This window comes from Aphis gossypii, chromosome 1 (genome assembly GCF_020184175.1).
Source record: "Aphis gossypii isolate Hap1 chromosome 1, ASM2018417v2, whole genome shotgun sequence".
Lineage (NCBI taxonomy): Eukaryota > Metazoa > Arthropoda > Insecta > Hemiptera > Aphididae > Aphis > Aphis gossypii.
Genome location: NC_065530.1, coordinates 39,820,623 through 39,830,316, shown reverse-complemented (window position 1 = coordinate 39,830,316; position 9,694 = coordinate 39,820,623).

Genomic DNA, 9,694 nt, shown 5'->3' with positions numbered 1-9,694 from the left:
TAAGTTTATCACTGCAGCTGCCTTGCAGTCAGTATAACAGACGGGCAGAGTTCTCCGGAATAGACATTTTGCAATTAAATAACTATTGAATTTATGCTGACGTCGGAAGTTTATAAGATTTTATATTTACTATTATTATACATGTTTACTATCAGGAGAGGTGGCCAGTAGAGTATTTTAAATCGTTATTGCCGAACACATACCGTGGCTTATAATCGAGATAATAACAGCAATCACCGTACAGAACTTATATCTCTTCATGATTCGTTGAAATAGTGAAATTTCATAAAGTAATAGACCTTTGTAAATCACGGTTTTTTAATGTTAACTTTTTGCATTTAAGTGAACAAATTTTAATTTGACACGAAATCAATGACAACAGGTCATCAACCATCGTCATGTCGATATCATATATTTTATATTTGTATCTTATAACTTTTATAACGTTTAAAATACAAGCGGCAAGTGATAATAGTTTTTATTTTTCGTATAACTATAATTATATACAATAAACATAAATAATGCTAAAAAGTGTAAGGTTATTAAACAATTAAAATAAATTATAATAGTGTATTCACTATTCTTTCACCACATTAAAAATATTATGTCTGTACGACTGTACACGTTTACACCATTTTGTGTAAACTGAATCTGACCATGACATTACCTCTAAGAAATGAATATACACACAAAAGTAATATTTAAAATACAAAAAAATATATATATATTTATTATTTATTTTAAAAAAATATTATAAATTCTTCTAACCCGTCTGAACAGATAGCACCACAGATATATTTTCTATTTTACATTTTGCCGTTCAGTTTTCCGGGTGTGATTAATTATTAATGCCGAATTGTATGAATAATCACTAAAAATTTAATGAATAAACATTACCTAACTGTCCTTAAACATGAATTATTTTAGTCACTTGTAATTATTGGTCTATTAAATTTTATTAAATCCTTAAATAAATAATTTTTTCACGCAACCCGGCACTATAATATTATAATATTATATAATACTTTTTAAATAATAATTTTATGCTAATTAGGTATTTGTCCGAACGCAGCAGTTGCAAGGTTGGTCATGCATAAAACTAAGGATAAACAAAATAAGTACTATCTAAAATATATTAGTAGATTATAGAAGTAATAAATATTTCGTAGCTGCGTAACTTCTGTGCGAATTTATTATAAATACATCGCAATATTGTATATAACATACCATCATAGATGGCTAGAAAAATATCAAGTAAAACAGTATTTTCTGCAGAGCTACCCACCCACTACCCACACACCCATTCAAATCGCAAAGCTCTCCGATTGTTTGATAATATCAAAATTTCTTATTGCTACCTATATATTAAATAGATCATTACCTATAAATTATGTTATATACCATAGTGGTATAGTGCTATTGGTTTTATCTACTTCCCAATCACGGTGATCCTTTTAAAAACACAAAGTATTTCTTACACCACCCGCAATTCGATCTTGCAAGTACACCATAGTGTATAATTATAATTTTTAGTGAACCTAAAAATTATGTATTATTAGAAATTCGAATATATAGTAATAAATCAGTAAACATTAATAGGTATTATAGATATTATGCAATAATTGCTATCCTTTCACCTTAAAACAATATAATTAATGATGTTCTCCTAAAAGCATCAAAAATCATTCGTTACACTTATTATAAGAACAAACTATCCTTGTTTTTCTCCTTTCATCACCGTTTTTATGATAATTTTTATTATGAGTACCTATCTAAAGTTTTCTGAACTTTAATTTTTTTTTCACTACCTGTAAAAATAAAATTATTTATAGCTAAAGAATCACTGCTGTGTATATTCCTTAAGTTTTTATGTGATTTTTTTTTGTGTGTGTAAACTTTGTATCACATTTTAAACTTATAATTTCAGATACACTTGATGCTAAGATGTCATGATATAAACGAAAATAAAATACTAACTTAATGAAAATCACAATAATAAATAAGTATAAACACCACAGTATGAAAAGTACAAAACATTATTATTAATGTAATAGAGTCATTAATGACATATATATGTCAGCAATATTGGCCTGAGATTAATGATTTATTTTTAGAAAATGTATGGCTTGGAAATTTCTAAGAGTGTATATTATTTAAAATTTTTAAATATATTTTAATATAGCGATCAAGTATATTGGGTCTGATATTGAATAAAATAGATGTTATGTATCTAAAAATTTGCACACAAATAACTAGAAAAATTTTAAAATATTGGTAAAAAAATTTTTTTTAGTCTTTTTTTTACTTATAAGTCAAGGTTACTTATATTATAGGAATATTCTAGGTACTACTACTATTTTATTCAGCTTATAAAAATAATTTATTTCTTAAACTAAAAAAAAATTTTAAAAAATTAACATAACGATTGTATAATAAATTATCGATCTATAAAGTATATATTATTATGGACAAAAGTGTACTTGAATTCCATAATATATGGGATAGAAGAGTGATAATTTAAGATTAATCAAATAAAATACTATATTTATAGTGAATTATTATTTAAATAAAGGTATACAATTATTTAACCAACAACCTACAAATATTCAATAATTAAATAATATGTTTTAAATTAACGATCCAACAGTGAAAGTATAAAGTATTTTGTTCTATATTGTTCTAGTTAGAACAGTGACAATAACAAATAAAACAATTATTCGAATTCACTCATGCAAAATAAGATTATCGTACTAATAGTATTATAAGAGGAGCTGCACGTACAGCAGTCAATTTGCCAAGCTACAATGAGACGCAGTTATATCGACGTTAATTGAGGCTCAACTTTATTTCTCTTTTCCGCTACAACAAACTTCAGTTTTTATATTCTGATAATTAATCACTTATTATTAAAATGTGTTAAGTTGTTGATAACTATTAATTAGCAAAGATGTTGAAAATAAAAAAATAATTAGTTATAATCAACTATTAATTATTAAACATCTTTAAAAAAAACATTAAATAAATAATCTTCTATTCCATAGGTACAAGGTACATAGAGTATTATATTATAATGTTATTACGAATATAAGTCAAAATTACCTCTGTAAGTTATATTTGTACGAAATCAAATCGAAAATTAATAATTTTGATTTTAAAATCATTTAAAATTTCATTTTATTATAAGCCTTATTATTTTTTATAATTGTTATACGCTATAGATTTTACAAACGTATATTGAAATATTCCTCTCTTTTTGTATTAATAAACTAAACACACGTTTTTTTTGTGACTTTTAAATTTTATAAAATTAAAATTAAGTTTTAAAAAAACACAGTGAAATAATTATTTCACGGTGTTTTTTTGTTTATCAGTGCTTCTTAATTTTCAATAGACGTCAGTTCGCACTTCTTCGATTAACACATTATTTACGAATACCATTATAAAATAGATGATTATATTATATAGATCGATGTTATCTATGTGGTGTATGTATAATATTTTATTTTTTACAATAAGGCGTTACCAAATTATAAAAAATTGAAATTTATGGTGTCAAAAAAATGTAAATATATATTATTATACTGACGGAAAACGGAAAGTTCTATTTTTACGGAAAATGGTGACGCCCTATCAATATTATACGTGTTGATAAAATATATCGTCAAATTAACACTGTGTGTTACGGGTTTACTTTGAAAACATCTTATTTTCTCAAAAAAATTAAATTACAATATACCTATTAATGATCAATAAATATCTTGTGAAAAAAAAAATACTTTGCACACATTTTACATATCGTTCATATATTTGATTAGACTGTATAACATATTTTATGGATGAGATATTTTATTGCCTTATGCAAAAATAACGAATTTACATTACTTTATTTTATTTGCAGCACATTAAATTGTTGAACGGTAATGAGATACTGTAATCGTTTGACAACGTCCAAATTATTAATATAATATTCTAGGAATATGATTATTGTCAGAGGGTTTTATTGTAGGATGTATAATTTAATAGTACATGATTTAAATTTCTAAGTTGATTAAAATATGACTGTATTTATACGAATAATATATTGTTATATAACTAATTTTAAATGCTTATCATTCAAATTTTTATGTACTTTATAAGACTGAATAAACTAAATCGTTTTAAATTTTAATAATGAATACACCCATCATTTTTTTTTTTAATTTGTATTGTGTTATTATTTCATTAGAACATTTAATTGACTAGGTAAAAGAACTAATTGAAAATAAAAACAAAATCGAAAATGTAATGCTGAAACATCTCATATTAACGATTCATCAGATAAATGTATTATTTATTATACATTTATTCGATTACTTATGATTGATTATTGTTTATTATTGTAATGGACGTACTGTTCTTAGGTTTACAACATTTGTATGGGTCGCGGACTTATTTTGCAACCCTTATGTAAAATCTATTGTTTGTGATTTTAAAAATACATTAAGTTTTTAAATTCTCTAACATTTTTTTTTTCATTAAGTATTTGAGTAATTAATTATTTGTTAGTAACTTATTTGTTTTATTATTACTGAATTTGTAAATTTTAAATAAATAAAATAAAATTCTTGCATATTTAATATTTTCATGATTTTACTGCATAGGTATAAAATGGAATATTTTGATACTTTTTATAGTGTATAAAAGTCAGTGCTTTAATTATAAATAATACTCAATGCATTTTCTACTTATAATTATTTTATAAGTTTAATAAATAGTTAAATTAAATAAATTGTGTTGAATTATTCATTGCATTCGATCTTAACCTAACCCAAAGTACCCACGTTTATGTGCCTTTGTCATCGTTAAAAAATCATGACCAAGTGGTGAAAGCACAGACTGGTCACAAAAAACTTTTTGGAGATAAATTATAAAAGCCACTTCTCAGTGATACTTTCTACACGAGTAATGGAGTATAACTAAACTTTGTCGGATTTCCCCACTGTCACGATGTTTTTTAATAGATTTACTTAGATACAGTTTTGGCAATTTAAATAAATATTGATAAAAAAAAAAAAAAAAAAACTATAATAATGATATTTGTAAACTTGTTGTACCTACTAAAAGAGCAACATCAATGTATTTTATTGTATCAATAGTCAATACGCCTTAGGCACCGTACAGTTGTTCAGCCCCGTGGTAACAGGTAGATTTATTATCATAGGTCTGGCCGAATGCTCTTGTGAAAGTGTCCGATGTAAAATTTACATTGAAATCTTCAGTTAGTAGGCATGATAGATTTTAAAGGATGTAGCCTATACGCGCAAAATACGACCCAAACCCAACCCAAAAGCGCAAAAATAAATAACCCATAAGCACAAATCAATTTTATAAAAAAGTGTATTTAATTTAAATCGTAGTTATTATTAATATTAAATTAAGCATTAACAGTGGTATTAAAATTAGTTCAAAAATCAGTAAAAAATAAAAAATATAATTTTGAGTATTATTTCAAATTATTTAAACAAATGCAATAATCGTCGCGTTGCGTTGCTGCAATCTGTCGTGGAACGGGTAAGGCTATACGCGTACGTACATGGAAAGCGTCGAGCGTCGCACGTTAAGCCAGTAAAATATTGTATCAAGTAATACAATTTATTTTTGCGCTTTTATCCCACTATCAAGATACAAAAGCGCAAATTAATTTTGCGCTTTTGAGTTATCGAAAAAAAAGGTTTATTTGCGCTTTCGGGTTTCACCGATTTTAAATTATCGTGTTGTAGAAGTTGTTTACCACCATCAAGAGTGTATTTCAATAACGCACCATGTAAAAATACGATAATATCGTTAATGTATGAATTTAGACTAATGTAGACACCCACAATTATTTTATTAAACATTGTTTGTCCATTTATCGCATGCCACATAAAAATGCAAATGTCACTGATATAAAAAGGAGATAAAAATATAAATAGAACAATGTCAACAATTATTTAAAAATAAATATTGCATAACCTTGGAACTCATGTACTATAGCCTAATACTATGTTTCATTACGGATTGTTGTTCCTCGGACTATAATAGTTGTGTCAAGATTTTGAATAATTACTCTTACGCGTAAAGAAGTTTCACTTCAAAAACTCCCATTATTTTATTTATTTATTCAGAAAATGCGTTTTTTTAGCCTACGATCTACTTGAGGTGATGTTGCATAGCAAATCGAAGGACGTTTTCGTTTTAAATGTCTAAGTGAGCCACAGCGGTCAGCAAGCGATGGATCACTCTGGTCTCTAGGTCCCTTCGAAAACTGTGTTTTAGCAGGGTGAGAAATTTATGTATTCAAAATTCGTACTGGAACTATTTACAAATCTGAATGCTTGGTATTAATTAAATTTTTTTTTATTAGATGTTAGAGTTTGAACTCTCTGAATTTTGGTTATCATTTATAATTCCTTATGGCGGGGATGAACTATACCCATCCCCTACTGAAAGTTGCAACACTGTACTTTTTATATCCGATTACAAAATACCGACTATTGAAACCTTAATCAAGATCTCACTAAAAATCGATTTTAGTAAGATCCCATATGGTGTTTCATTATTCAATAAAAGTATTTTTTTAATATTTCGATTTAGATCTCATAACAAATTTAAGTTATACGGTGAAAATCCCAGTGGCAGTCAACGAGTTAAAGAAAGGGGTTTTTAAAGTCTTAATTATAAAAATGTAGACAAAAAGGATAGATGATATAATAATATAAAATATATAAAATAATATATATTATTATTAATATTATATTTATATAAGTTATTAATAATATATTTTGGATTATTAAATTATGATACTGTAATAATTCTGTAGTTAGACGACTTTTTTTTATTAAAGACAAAAATGGTGTACAACACCAATAAATATTACAATACGTTTGTTTAGTCTAACACCTATTGAACTTTGTAAAAGTGATGGCTTCCTGTTTGTATAGCTGTTGTATGGTAATATTATGATAACTTACAGCTTAGCTATTATAATAATTATAAACAAAAATCAATCACAACAGCCTGATTCGCATCGAATGTTTGCAACCGTATTATGAATACTTATTTATTTTAATCAACTACAGGCTTGGCTCAAAGTAAAGTAGTAGGTATAACGATGTGAATAAATAGGTAATTATAATACATAGATTATTGCTGACATTAGTATTATAAAATAACTATAGATTAGCTCAAGCTCGAAATCTATTGCATCGCCATTACTCTTAATCGATATTTTTACGCTTTATCCGACGTTGTCTTCGGAAACGCGATTTTCGATGAATATGTATTTGGGGATCTTAAAATGGTGATCTGAAAATAAAAACTTTAAGCAGATAGAACCGTCGAGTATTATCTCCGTAGATTCGTCATTTCAAAAACAAGCTGATGCACTAACAAACGTTTCCTTTGCTGTACGCTTTATGTCTGCTTCGGTGACCGAAACCCCTTCTTTGACGACGACGCTGGCACACATTAATTCTTCGCCTATCCTATCGGATACACCGTATACCTGAAATAAACAGAGGTTATAATGTGAGTATATTATATATGTAAATGTATTAGATTATTCGATGATCAGTATCATGATAAAATAATTGTAGTTGTACACTAGTACGCAGTACCATTAAGAAAATAACTATTATACATTAACTTTTGAGTTAATAACAATAACATACCATAAAACATGCAGTATGAATAAGATTGTGACATAAATAGGCAATAGTAAAAAATCATATCTAAACGTTTTGAAAATGTATTATTGTTCATAATTTTTTTTTTTTTTATTATTATTTAAAATACATTATTCACAATCTATAAAAAAAATAAAATATGCTATAATATGAAAATGATTTAAATAAAGTATAAAATTGGTTTGATTGGCTTGATGAAGTTAGCCATTCAACAATAGTACCTTCTAATTTAGATTGGTTCAGGAAAACCATTTTTTTCTAATCTAGGGATGCCTTTTGGCAACTTTTTTTAAAAATTCTCAGTGGGTTACTAGGAATGGCGTTTGATGACAAATGATATATTAGTGAATTTTGGTTTGAATAGAGTTTGGAATCAAAATTTTTGTAGTGAAGGATAGCTAACTGTTAGTATCTGTAAATCTGTATGTAGAGTATTGTTGGTCATGTACCATGGCCCATGGGGTTTCAGTGATTCGTCTACGACATATGAATTGAAAGGCTTGAATTGATCTTATGTTTGACTGTTTAAGGGTTTGGTTTGGTCACAGATTTGAATATCATATGACCAGAAAGTAATTTAACTGTCTTAAATTCTAAAATATTGTTTGTCGGATTCATTGAAGAGAACAATAATAGGAGGAGAAAGTGTATGTGAATGTTAAATTGTTTTCTTTTGTATTTTTACATTAGGCTCAGGTTAGTCTTTTGTCCAAAAAGACCCCTAAATATATGGTTATATTTTAATTGGTATGGGAATGTTATTGATGGATAGTTGAGAGCAGACATTTTTGTTGAGAGCGAAATTTACTTGAACTGATTTATTTTCGTGTAACTTAATTTGAGATTTGGTTTAAGTGATATTAAATAGTGTGGTCAGCTATATTTGAGTCTTTTTTTAATAATAGAATAACTGTATCGTCAACATAAGTTGCTAGAGTTGTGTGACTTTTTCTGAGATTAAATAGATAATAAACTGATAAATCACTTCCTTGTGGTACTTCAACCCTAGAAAACTGAAGCTAATAGAAACGATTTTAATTTAAACATGAATCCAATATCCATCATGCCAGAGACGATTTAGATGATGTCAAGAAATACACCTGGGTAATATTCTTTTAATAATAAAATAAAAAAAATTATAATATTATGCTACAAGTCCCTACAAATAGTATTTTTGAATTATATGATAAAACAATTGAAATTGTTATTCTTCGATTAACCATCAAGTTTCGTCCAAATTTTAACTATAAGTGTCTAATTAAATCATTTGTGTTTATAGATATTTTTAGATGTTTTAATTTCAGTATGAACTACTTATAAAGAACCTTGTATTACATATTTAAACCTTAGTTATAAAAATTAAAAAGAGATGGTTAAAACTCAAACGTAAATAATTCCTTATCCTACTTGTATACTCGTACATAATAAGAGCACAATATTTATAATATTTTGATATTATAATTTTTCATTATCACATCTAACATACTTAAATAATTATATATTATATTTCTATATGTCATTAATATTATAGATTACTAATAATATACCATCATCTGTTTTTTTTTGCTTTATCTTGGAATTTCCATAAAATTATTCATAGTATATTACGTATGGATTATAAGAGTGATTTTTCCAAATCAATACAATTTCAATCAAATATTATATTAAAATAATATGTGCATAAATCGACGTTATACATACATTGTTATATAATTCTAAATTGTTCTAACTATAACCTGTTTCGCTGATGTATTTTGTGTTGCATCTATTAAACCTTAAGGACTTACAAGTAGTTCGTATGTACGACGCCTTCCACTCCAACATGACAATATTAACAATAATTAACAACGAAAAACTGAAGATCACACGACACGTAATAATTTATTACGAGACACTGTAATACCAAATTTAGTCATTTAAATTAAACATAAAATACATAAAAAAATATTATGATAAATATTCATATTCAATCAATTTATTATATGTAGGTC